The following is a 12,637-nucleotide window of genomic DNA, read 5'->3' on the forward strand; positions in this document are numbered from 1 at the left end:
AGCTGGAGGTCCAAACAGGACCACACAATCCACTTCTCCCCGCAGCATGACACACATAGTAAGTGCTCAATGAAGATTTGCTACAGAAGTGGACAGATTCTCAGGGAAAAGACAAATCAAATTGCAAAGAAATATCCAAAGTCTGAAGTTTGACACAACATACTGTGCGAAGGGAGTCAGTAAATTACTCATAAAACAAACCACAGGTGGCTGAAATACAGGATAGTAATTTTTGTAGGCTCAGGTGGTTTATGCAGTCTTCAGCATCTCTTGATGGAATTATAGCCCCACAATTCAAATAGCTCCTGCTTCCTTGAAACACATATAGCGTGGATATGAATTCCAAATCCTGGCCATGGTTGACATTGTGTGTCTTTACTGCTGAACTCTTCTGCTATCCAATGAAGTCTCTTGACAGCACCTTCAGTGTCGGGTATCGTGATTTGAGATTAACAAAAACACAGGCACATCCAGCACTTTCTTTATATTACCTTGTTTTCTATATTTAGTTTGATAAAGTCACACACATTAAAATGTTATAGATTTCTCTGAGGTCTCAGAAGTTCGTTACTGGGCTGGTGATGTTGCTCACGGGGTAAAAGCACTTGCTGTGCAAGCCATTCAGAACCCATGGTGGAAGCAAAGAGCTATGCTGTGGGATCAGTGGTATATGTAAAGACACACACACACACCCATAAACTTATCCATGCACATTACTAGCAGTAAGTAGTGTAAAGTGACTTTAGATGTAAGTTCATTCCTGTCACCTCTTGGCTCTTGCATCCTATAGGAAGTAGGGTGAGGTTAGCGATGCTCCCCTTGGTTAAGTGCCCGCACACGTGGTGTCCCCTAATCTCTGCACACAGAGACAAAGGGCGAAATTCCCAGGCAGTGGGAGATAACGGACCCTCTCTTACTTTTCCTCTCATTTTTCTCTATAAGATGAATTCCAACTCAAAGTCCCATGGTGTTGCTTGGGTCCTCTTTCCTATGTTATCTGATGTAGGTAATGAGTAGCTCACAGGTGTGACTGTAACAGCTCTGTGGGGTTGGTTTCCCTCTTGAAGTTGGATGATGTCCCTGGCAAGCCTCATTTTGTGTGTGTTATATTTACGCTTAGACAATAAAGAGCTGAGAGGGAAATCTCTAGTTCTTCAAAATAGTTGCTGTTCTGTTGTTAATACGTCTAATCAAATGGTTAACGTTAACCACACTCACCTGCCATGCTTGGGTTCCCATCTGAAGAAGAGCACAGTACTTTAACCTTCTTTGTACTATCGCTTCCATCCATCCTTCCCTGTGTGGCCTGTGCACACACTAACTACACCCAGCTCTCAATCACAGCTCTTGATTTTTCTCAAGTTAAAATAGAAGAGCACCTCATTTGCCTAACACCAAATGGTTGTAGATATTTACAGATGTATAAGGAAGGCTTTCTGGTGGCACTTTCACAGCCTTCTTGAAGACTTCCCAGTACTGGAGATCTATCACCTTTAATAAAACAGGCAGATCTACCTCTGGCTGGCTTCGCTGTGAGGCTGTTGTTCCTGGGTTCAGATTCTACCACTCTTCCAAATACTTCCTGGGAAAGTCTCTTTAAGATGGTGCCATTCCGAACTGTGGAGTGGTGAAACATTTATTTAAAAACTTGAGAGAATAATGCCATTACAGAAAAGCATTTTCTTTCCCCAGAATAAGGACGGTACAATTGATATTTATCTATCTTTATGTTAAAATAAAGACACCACCAAAGAACTGACTTTTCATCAAGCCTCAGTCACTAAGCTGGGGATGAACCTAGCCTTCACCCACTTTCTGACACATGTGTGGGTGTGTTCTAAGGCCTCACTGATGGGGGCTGGGATTAGCTGGTACCTGCTGTCTGCTGTTCTCAGTCAAAGGTGAGGTCACAGTACCAACTTTACGTCTTATGAAATGAGCATGTGAAAGGGAACCAAATACTTTCCAGGTGGGCCTGACAGTCTCATCTACATGGACAGGACATTGGCACCTGCTCTTTTCAAGTTCAGCGTGGGAGGCAACAAGGCCTCTGCTCCACCAGTGCTGTTAACCTCTTCCTTCTTGCAGCACCGTTTGATATCTTTACAACTGCAAGGTAATAGAAGGAAAATTCCCCATTAGTCTAAGTAACTGGTTACTGTGGCCATACATTTGTCTCTGATGTGAGATTCAGAGTACTCTAAGATTTTTTTAGCAAGTTGGCTAGCGAGGGCTGCTGAATCAGGTTCATGAGGTAGCCTGCCTCAGTAAATAAAGTAGAGGGTGGTTGAGAAAGAGTTCCGACATTCCTCACACCTGGCATCACTGTCTGGCCTCCGTGTGCATGTGTGTATACATGTGGCCATATACACCTATACAGATACATACACAGACAACTACCGTTACCACACACCCATATGCACATGCTGAAAAAAAAAGAAGGAAAAGGAAATAATACTCTCAGCTGGGAGTGGTGATAAACGCTTGTGGTCCTAGCATTTGGGAGGTAGAGGCAGGAGGATCCGGTTCTTAGCGAGCTTAAGACTCTCAAAAAGTAGTAGTCTTTTTTTTTTTCATTCTTCATGTTTCTATGTATTACAGAGATGAGCATTATGTGTGGCATCTGAATATTTTTTAACAATGAACTATTTGTGTGTGGAGTTTAGTGAGCCGACTGGTTGGTTGCATGCACTGGCAAGCTCTTGCTGCAAGTAACTGGCAACTGAGTTTGTAAATAGGTGTGTTCAGGACTAGAACATGTGGGGGTAAGTAAGTTGACTGTGCCATATGCAATGAGGACTTCTAAGAGGATAAGTAGAAAAATGCAGTCAGGCTTGGTAGTGCAGGTGTGTAATTCCAGCTGCTTGGAAGTGGAGGCAGGAGGATTACAGTTCAGGGTTTGCTCGGGCAACTTAGCAAGACCTATCTAAAATTTTTAAAAAAGTTAAATAAAAAGGCTGGGGATGAAGTTCACTGGTCGTATGCTTGCCCAGCAAGTGTGAGGCCATAGTCCCACGGGACAAGGAAGATCCCTTGTGTGTCCCAATGTTCATTCCCTCTTTTCTGTTTGCACTGATGCTCTCAACTTGGGTACCATCAACCTACATCCATAACTCTTCCTCTGCTGGCTCCTCACCATTTACCAGCAGACTCAACTTCATAGCCTTCTTTCATATCTATGATCAAAGTTTTAAAGTTTTCATTCTCCTTAGGTCCTATGGGAACTTTCTTCACATGAACTTTGTTCTCTATGTAGATAGTCTACTGCTCAAATTTGCATCAGCCTCCTTATTAACTTAATGCCTCAGCTCAGGTTTTCATTCTGCCAGCTTCTGTGTCCACCTAGTTCATCCTGCTTCAAGGAGTTTTCCTGCCCCGAGCAATAGTCCCATCTTAACTTCTGCAGCAAACATAGTTCATCTGCCCATTTAGCACCTGGTCTATGTCTGCACCCTTTCTACCCATTCCCAGTGGTAGATGTGCTACATCTCACTGTATAAGTGATACACTTCCAGAAAAAACTGAGTTCCTGAATTAAAACCAACTATCCCTTGCTAGGGGTGTGTGTGTAGGAGGGGGGTGTTGTCAATAACTATTATGAAGGGACAGTGAGAATGTCAGGGAAAGGACACACGGGACTGTGATATGGTCTTACTGTGTTGCCCAGCCTGGCTCAAAATCCCCAGCTCAACTGGTTCTCCTTTTATGGACTTCCAGGTAGCTCGTGGAGGCTCCAGCCACCACTACTCCCCACTGCTCGAGTGACATTGAAAGAAAAACCCATAGAACCTTGTGGTTAGTGACTTATCTAAGCTATTGTGCTTATTTTTATTTTTGTGTCGTTCAAATTCTTGAAACGGTGGGTTCCATATACATCCAGACTCCTGGGCAAAGAATGTCTTCCTTTTATTTGTTCTAAATTGCCCTTTATACTGATGATCCTATTTAAAGCAGAAGGTCTATATGCCTTTTAAAGGTTAGGGCACTGTTTAGCCAGACACCCAAATATTTATACACAGAGATCTACATGAGTGTTGTCTGATTAATGCTTGTCTTCTTGGGAAAGCTGTGAATAATGTCAACATGAACTACATTATTCCTGCTAGGAATTCATCCATTTAGTTTAACTTGCATGTAACGACACCTGAAAGCCAGGAGCTGTTTGCTGAGTGCTGTTGCAATACTGTTGTAGCTCATTCATAACGAGTGGTGCTGCCAAATCTTCTGCATACCAAATGGGGGACTTGGCATGAGTGGGAAACTTAGGTGCTGCTGGAAATCCTTAATATGTGATGGATATAAAGGGGGAAATGTGGCAAGTCTCAGGGAAACCCTTGTTTGGACAAAAAGAACCTTTGATAATAAAATTGAACTGGAAGTTAAAACTATGGTCCTAACCACGTGACTTGCATTAGCGTCTCTGAGATTTCTTAAGAGAGCTCTGCATGGCGCTTTGAAGTAGGCCAGCAAGGTCTGGTGGAGAAGCTGAGCTTCCCCCACTTGTCTTCCGACTATTATTATTACCTTTTAAATTCTCTGTTGTTACGTGACTTTTCTGTGTGCATTTCCTTTCTTTTGAAACTTTTTCTTCCCCTGGTCATTTAGCCTGTGCAGACCCTTCTTTCCATGCTCCCCTTTCTGGCTCTCTGCCTATAACCCCTCCCTGCCAGATGTCCCTTTGCATTGTAAGGTATGGGATTTTGCAATGTGAGGGAACTTGGAACACTTACACTAGTCTTTTCTTTTTAGAGGTGAGGCTAAAAAACCCAAGACAAATGAACTTACCTCCTGCGCTGGGAAGAGGAACCCTCAATTGAGGGACTGACTCCACCAGACTGACCTGGGGCATGCCTGGGAGCATTTTCTTTTCTTTTAAAACACACACACACACACACACACACACACACACACACACACACACACACACACAGTTATATAATTTTGATTATTTATATATATAAATTGAAAAAGGCTTGTTTGTTTTTCCTAATTTAATTTTTAAATTTTTTTGGCCGGGTGGTGGTGGCGCACGCCTTTAATCCTAGCACTCAGGAGACAGAGCCAGGCGGATCTCTGTGAATTCGAGGCCAGCCTGGGCTACCAAGTGAGCTCCAGGAAAGGCGCAAAGCTATGCAGAGAAACCCTGTCTCGAAAAAAATTTTTTTTTTTAATTTTTGAGATTATAATATCATTTCCCCCTCCCTTTCTTCCTTCTAAACCCTCCCATGTACCTTATCCCTTGATCTCTTTCAAATGCATGGCCTCTTTTTTCTTTAATTTTTTAGCACGTATATGTGCATGTGTATATGTGTATATATAAACAGACACACACACATTCCTAAATATATAAATATAATAGGCTTAGTCTGTATAATGTTACATGTATGTTTTCAGAGTTGAACATTTGGTATTAGACACCAAATGGATGTGCTCTTCCTTGGGGAAGACTATGTCTCACACTCTCTGAATTCCTTCATTCTCTATACTTATTTGTGTAGGGTTGAGGCCTTGTGAGATTCCCCCCCCCTTCTACCTTAACATGCCATTTTCTTAATTAATGATTAATGTGAAAGGGCCTGTATTGGAGAAATTATTTTGGCCACTCCACGTAGTTAAAAGGATATTTATTTAATGGCGTAACTCACAAATTAAGTAATGGGTAGGTCGCAGGGTCTGGGGAAGGTGTAACGCAGTCCAGCGGTGTTCTCTGGAGCTCTGCGCAGTCCACCTTCACCATTCAGCATCCGGGCACCGAGAGCGCACACAGAGAGCGCGCTGGCCCATCCAACTCTCAGGTCCCCAGGTGCCTCCCCTCGCCCTGCCTTGTAGGCGTGACAGTTGCCAGAGTCTCAATGGGGGTTGGAACTTCCAGATCCAAGCTGGAATGGCTACCCACTACAGGCCTGACCCACTGCGGGCAGCCCATCCTTGGGCAGGTGGTCCTTGCCTGGTTGAGCAGATTGAACAAGTCATGGAGAACAAGCTGGTAAGCAGCATTCTTCTATTCTCTGTCTTGCCTTCCTTCCATGATCGACTGTAAAGTATAAGATGAAATACCATCTTTCTTACCCAGGATGCTTTTGGTCATGGTGTTTCTCATAGCAACAGAACCAAACTGGAGCACCTGCTCCAGTCATGCAGATGATGAGTGACTGAACCCCAGGAAACCACCACACTACATCTTAGTGTTGAAAGAGACTGAATGGCATCTCTGCTGCTCATCCATCCACTCCACGCAGAAGGGATTTCTTAATATTCCAGCATAGACAGTTTGAGAACAGTCCCAGGAGAATAGCCCCCTTCTGGCTTATGCATATTATTATATTGTTGGAAAATTTTCAGAGAGACCTGCTCTTCTCACCGACCCTGCTTCTGTCCACGGGAGCTACAATCAAGACTTCCATGTGAGTCTTTTCTTCTTTTCTTTTAAAAACATTTTGACAGGTCTTCCTACATAGCCCTGAAACTAACTATGTAGACCAAGCTGGTCTGGACCCTGCTGAAGATCCTCCTGCTTCTGCCTCCCTAGTGTTGAGCTCTCAGACATGGCCCCTTCCACCACCTGCCTTGCTCTTGTTTTTTTCTCTTTTCTTTTCAGGTGACTAAACAGTCAGGTTCTCTTGTACCGTTCCTGCCCTCGTCACTCACACTTTGGTTCCTCATACCATGTGGTTTACATTCCCTCTTCACCTTAGAGCCCTCATCTGGCTGATCCCAGCCACTGCTATCCTTGCACGGTGACAGCAGATTAGGGCACACTCCTTCAAGCAATATTTAGGCCACACAGACTGTAAAGCTCTGCTATCTATCCTGATCTGGGTTTTGATCCGGTGTTACTTCTCATCATGTGTGTTCACGGTGTTGGTTTACACCGAGCTGGACGTGAGTCACTTCTCATAATGCACATTCATGCTGTTGATTTATGCTGATCAGGCCTGCCTGAAATCTCCAAGTCTCTTCTTGCCAAGAAGCCAGATCCTATGCACTTCTCTTATCTGATTGTGTTGATCACAGTGTCCATATAGGTCTTAGAGGCATTTCTATAGAGTCTAATCATTATGGTGCATGCCTGTCATCCTATCATTTGGGGAGCTCAGGTAGCGCCATCAGGGCTTTGAGGCCAGTGTGCCTGATGCTATGAGGTTGAGTCTCAAGAAAATGGAACCCCCCTTTAAATATTCCTGGTTTTGTATCATTTCCCCAGCACTCTGGGTGCTTTCTAGCTTACTTGTTCCTGTACTTCACATGCATGGATAGCTTCCTACTGGTGAGCAACCGATGCTGATCAGGGAGTAAAAATATTCTTGTGATAATTAACTCTCCACAATTCTATAATGGTATCTGTGACAGGTCATGTGCTTCAGAGTGGAATGAACTATACCCCATCTGGTTAGTTAAGATTCATTGGCTTACAAGCACTAGAATCATTTGGAAGAACTCTGTTGCATCTTACAAAGGTATAGGGAGGATGTTGTTTTCTACAGACACCTGACTGCCAATATTTTCCATTTACCTTTCAAAAACAAAAGTTTACTGTTTTGCTGCAGACCATGAACCTAATTTGGGCCAAGATTTGACTCCACGTTTCCTGCTCCCCAGGTAAATTTTCTTTCTTCCGAATCACTAATGCTGAAGGAAGAAGCAGCTTACTTTGTTGAAAGCACCATTTTAACTATGGTAGGATCATCAAATCAAAGCCCACCTCTATTTTACAAAGAATAGTTTTCCAATTTTACAAAGTAATATTAACAACTAAGAAAACATTTTTCAATAAGACGTTTTGTTGAAGAATAGTTAACAAGTTTTATTAGTTTATTTTGTGTTGCTGTAACACAATAACCAGTGCTAGAGAACTTTTATCTCTTTATTCTAGTGGCGGGGGGGGGGGGGGGAAGGGGGGCGAGAGAGAGCAGGTGGGGGGGGCGGTTCATATGGAAAATCAGTAGACTGATGCTGAAACTCTAGTGGAGGGACCTCTTAGCTGTCTGGCAATACAGCAGAAAAGTAAAAAGAGGGGCAGCCATGTACCAAAGGGCCAGCCAAGTATGCTGAGTGGATTCACATTTAAACAAGTAGAGTTCCAAACTTTTTCTCATTGATCCAGCATGGGGGTGAAGCCCCATGACCTGGTACCTCCACACCGTCTTAGTTGGGGGCTAAGCTTCTAGCACATGAATCTTTGGGAGGAAAAAAAACACAGAAAAGTACTGAATTGTGTATATAAAATAAATAGCTATGGAATTGTTCATAAGAGACCATATATTTCCCATATACAGATGATCCATTGCTTATCACAGTTTAATCTATCATTTTTAACTTTGTGGATGGTTTGAAAGTGATATGCATTCAGTTGAAGCTGTATTTTGAATTTTGAAATTTGATATTTTTCTGGAGTGTTAATATGTAGACAATACCCTCTCAAGATGTGTTGTTCGATATAGTAGCCATGCCTGCCTATCAAGTACTTATAATGTAACTACTGCAAGTGCAAGGGAGGCATTTTGAAATATAAATGAAAAAAGATAAACATGGCTAGTGGCTTCCATACTGGACAGCGAAGCTCTAGAATATGGGGGCCAGATGAGTGTCCTGCTAGGGACAGATACTGTCAGGTATGACTTCCATGAATTCTCTATTTGAAGAATTATTAATATAAGCTATTCCTAGGCAATGCCAACATAGCTAACCAAGTAAGAAAAAAATGAATCTGCCAGTTTTTACATTTAGTAGATTTAGAATCAAATAGTCTTGGGATGGAGCAGGGTCCCAAAGCAAGCTTTGCTGTTGTGGATGCACCAGTGGGATCAGAGTGGATGCTACTGAGCCGCTGCATCAGCAATCGTGATATACCAATAAAAGACAATAGTAAATAAGATACTGTTTTATGAAGGTTCTTCCCTTTCCTCTGATTATGCACATATGCAGTTACATTTTTGTAAGATTTCTGAAACTTCATTTACATTTTAAGAATGTAATAATTTTTAAAGCATCCGTTCTGGTTTATTTGCCTGTCACTAGTTAAGTTGCAAATGATGTAGGAGCCAACAGGGGAATCTTAAATCTTTCATTAGCACAGGCTGGTCTCCAGAGGGGCGGTGACTTGCACTTGGATTTATTCCAAGTCCCAGGAAGATATTTTTCAACATTCCTAAAGACAAAACCAATTCTCTTAGCCGCTCATGGGCCAATAGTCTTGTCTGTCCTCTTGAGAACAGGACTTGGGTTGCAGTGGAAAGGGACCCAGCATATCTATCCCTGGTTTAGCCTTGCCTCCCCACTATTCCTTGGAGCCCAGGTTGGTTTCACAGTTGATCTGATCCAGGATTTCATAATGGCTCCAAGTCCCTGACCAGCAGTCCCCTAGGGAAGGTATGACCCCTTGGTACAGCCTGGGGTTACTTTCTCCTGACTTCCACCAGAGCTGGTTAATCCGGAAGCCTGAATCTAGGCTTGTGCCCTAGGAGAGTGACGGAAACTGTGACAAATCCAGCTTTGTGTTTTCTTCTCCTTTTCATTTTCCCGAGGCTAAGGGTACAGCGTAGATTTCCTTGGGGGTACTTTTAATTTAGATAGAATTAGGCACCAGTGGGATGTGTGTGAGCAGGAGGAGGCACTGTTTTCTAGGTTCTTTTCAGCAGTGGGCAGCATGTTTAGACTACCTTGTCAGGATAGGACCCCGAATCACCCACAAGAGGGCAGCAAATGATTTCCAATCTGGTTTTGATTCCCTTAAAAAAATCATTTTGCTTTGCTTCCAGAGAGCTTCTATTTAGTCAAGAAATAAAAATTTGCCACTGATGGGAGGAATGGGACCTGGCTTTCATTTCCCTGCACGTTCTTGTTAGCACAGCTTATCACTGGAGCGTGGCAAGTGTGGGCTGGTGGTCCCCTGACCCCGAGATGGGTGGAGAGCGCGCCTCTTTGCATGCTCAGCTTTTGAGGTCAGGGTTTGTTCCCAGGGAAAGGAGGCTTTTACACTGCATTGGGTAGTACCAAATACATTTATTGTTTTAGCACCCCTTGTTCCTAAAGATCCTTCTCACTACACTGATTACCAAATTATTAGATGTTAATCAGTTGACAACTTACATCCCTAGGAGGCTAAGGAAGGGGTCTTGGAGGAGCCTTTTCCTTGTTGATCACAGGGTTGGACCTTGTCCTCTAAGTGAGTGTATATCATCACTCCTCTGTTTCCATCATGGAAGTTACAGACAGGCCCAGGCTGAATTATGAGTTTGGCCCTTCCCTGACATCCTTTCATTTCCCCTCTCTATGTCCTCCTGTCTCATGGGAGGGTCCTTCTACAGTCTCCACATTCAAATCAATGAATATTTATTAGGTACTTCTGCAGGAAAACCACTGGGTACATGCCTTGAGGGACATAAAATAATACCCACCAAAACTTACGTATTAGATATGTGTGCTTAGTTCATTTGCTGACATTTCATTATCCCCCAAACAATCCTATAAAGTAGGTATTATTTCTAATATACAAATGGAGAGATCGAGGTTGTGGGATGTTAAACAATTTGTCACTTAGCTTGTCAACAGAAGCAGGGACTTGAATGCAGACCTCACTGACGCCAGACCCTAACCACAATGCCATATTCCTAGAAAGGCATTTAGTACCAAATATCTTCTAAGTTAATGCAGTAGCTCTCTGATATGGTGCATATAAGAAGTATCTAGGGAGCTTTTAAAGGAGGTGTGTGTATGATGTGTGTGTGTGTGTGTGTGTGTGTGTGTGTGTGTGTGTGTGTATGTGTGTGTGTGTTGGAATTTCCAGGCATTGGCATTTTGTAAAGGTTTCCAGGTGATTTTGAATCAGGGTTAAAAGTCCTGCTTTGATGGGTGGGAAAGAGTGTAGGATATGAAGTCCATACATGAAAAGAAAGAGAGAGGTGTGTTTGTGTGTGTTGGGACTGCTTGTCAGTGTTGTTCAGCTGTTCTAGCGGGTAGGTGACTATTCCTGTCAAGGTCAGCGCCTTTGTGCAATGGTCCTCATCTAGTAACAGTTATAAATAGCTCATTTTTAAGTGTCTGTCTTTATGTGCCCCAGTTCTTAGCTTACGCACTTACATTAACCCTTTGTTAGTACTGTAATTGCCATTATATGCTACTCATATAAATGGGTTTATTGTCCATCTCATCATAACTTAGTGTTAGAACTTAACTTGTCATCAAGCCTAAGGTATGATATGTTCTAAGATACAATATATTTTATATATGCTAAGAGGTAAAGGAAAAACATAACCAATTAACTATAAATCATCCTAAATTATGATTTTGCAGAGATATGAAATGTGAAAAAACACATATCTTAAAGCGAATGAGATAGAGTGCATTCAGTGGGTGCGTGACAGAATTTGTGGCCATTTTTTATTCTATAGCACATGCTCATATACCGAATGAACATTTTCGTGAAAGTAGATTAAGAGAGAGATCTGATTTCAAGGATTTGGGGGGTATGCAATTGCTTTTCTACTGTTTTGGTAAAGATGCCAAATGTCAATGCATTGACAAAATGTTTTTCTAGAGAAACTGGGAAACGTCAATGACAAGGCGCACAATAGTAGTCTTATTGCCCTGGCCACTGGTCATCTAATTCAAGAAGAGAAAGAGAAATTAGCCAGTTTCTAATAATTTTTCCTTTGACTGCTATAATTAGTTCATCATCATGCTTTGTTTTGGCTGGTAGAGATCTTGTGTCCGCTGTTGGTGCTCTTGGAGAAGGAAGAGCAAGCCCACTGTTGGGACAAATAGCAAAACAGACACTGGCCTCACTGCGTTGCAACCACTGGAGGACAGGTTCTGTATCTTAACTTCTTAGCCATAACACCTGCTACAGAGCACAGCAACCATAGATGTGGTGTGAGCTGAACTATGAGAACAGTGAAGGAGACGGGGTGAACCTAGACAAGCCCATATAATGTAAAACATGAAAGAAAAAATAAGATCTTCCTACACGGCGCTTTATATGTGGTAGGAGATGGAACAAACTGTGACAGGAAAAACTTGTGAACTGAAATTGTGACATGCTCACTGAGAAAAGCTTTCAAGGTGTTAATAAACGGTGAGAGATTTGGGGATCACATTTATGTGCAAGGATCTCCTTGCATACAGGGATTCTGATAAAATGTAGATTCTTATAGGCCTGGAGATCTGCATTTTTAACGAAGTCCCAGGTATTGTCCATACCTCCTGGGCCAGCAGCATCTTGCAGACAGGAGAGGCATGAGACGTGTTTTACGGAAGAAAAGAGTTTGTGATGCCAGAGGCGGTACTGAGGAGCACTGCAAACACTGTCCTGTTTCTTTCAGCCTCACATTCAGTTTTCTCCTGGTGTGTTAGGATTCCACCTCACTAGCAGCCTCCTTCAGGTGGCCTCAGAGGGAAGCAGGGAGCTTTCCAAGTTTTGAAACTACTTTGAGATTGTGAACAGATGTTTCTGTCATCTAGAATTTGTTTGAAGGTTGACATGATGTTTGAGGACCCCTAAATTGTCAACAGAGATGAGAAATTCTTGAACACACTAAAGAGGATCCCTTGCTGAGGGCTGTTACTTTTTCTCATTTTCCTCTTATGTTGTGGTTCTCATTTCCCCAGCTTAATGTAGTGAAAAGGCCCAGCTCTGTGT

Source organism: Peromyscus maniculatus, chromosome 2, assembly GCF_049852395.1.
Source record: "Peromyscus maniculatus bairdii isolate BWxNUB_F1_BW_parent chromosome 2, HU_Pman_BW_mat_3.1, whole genome shotgun sequence".
Taxonomy (NCBI): domain Eukaryota; kingdom Metazoa; phylum Chordata; class Mammalia; order Rodentia; family Cricetidae; genus Peromyscus; species Peromyscus maniculatus.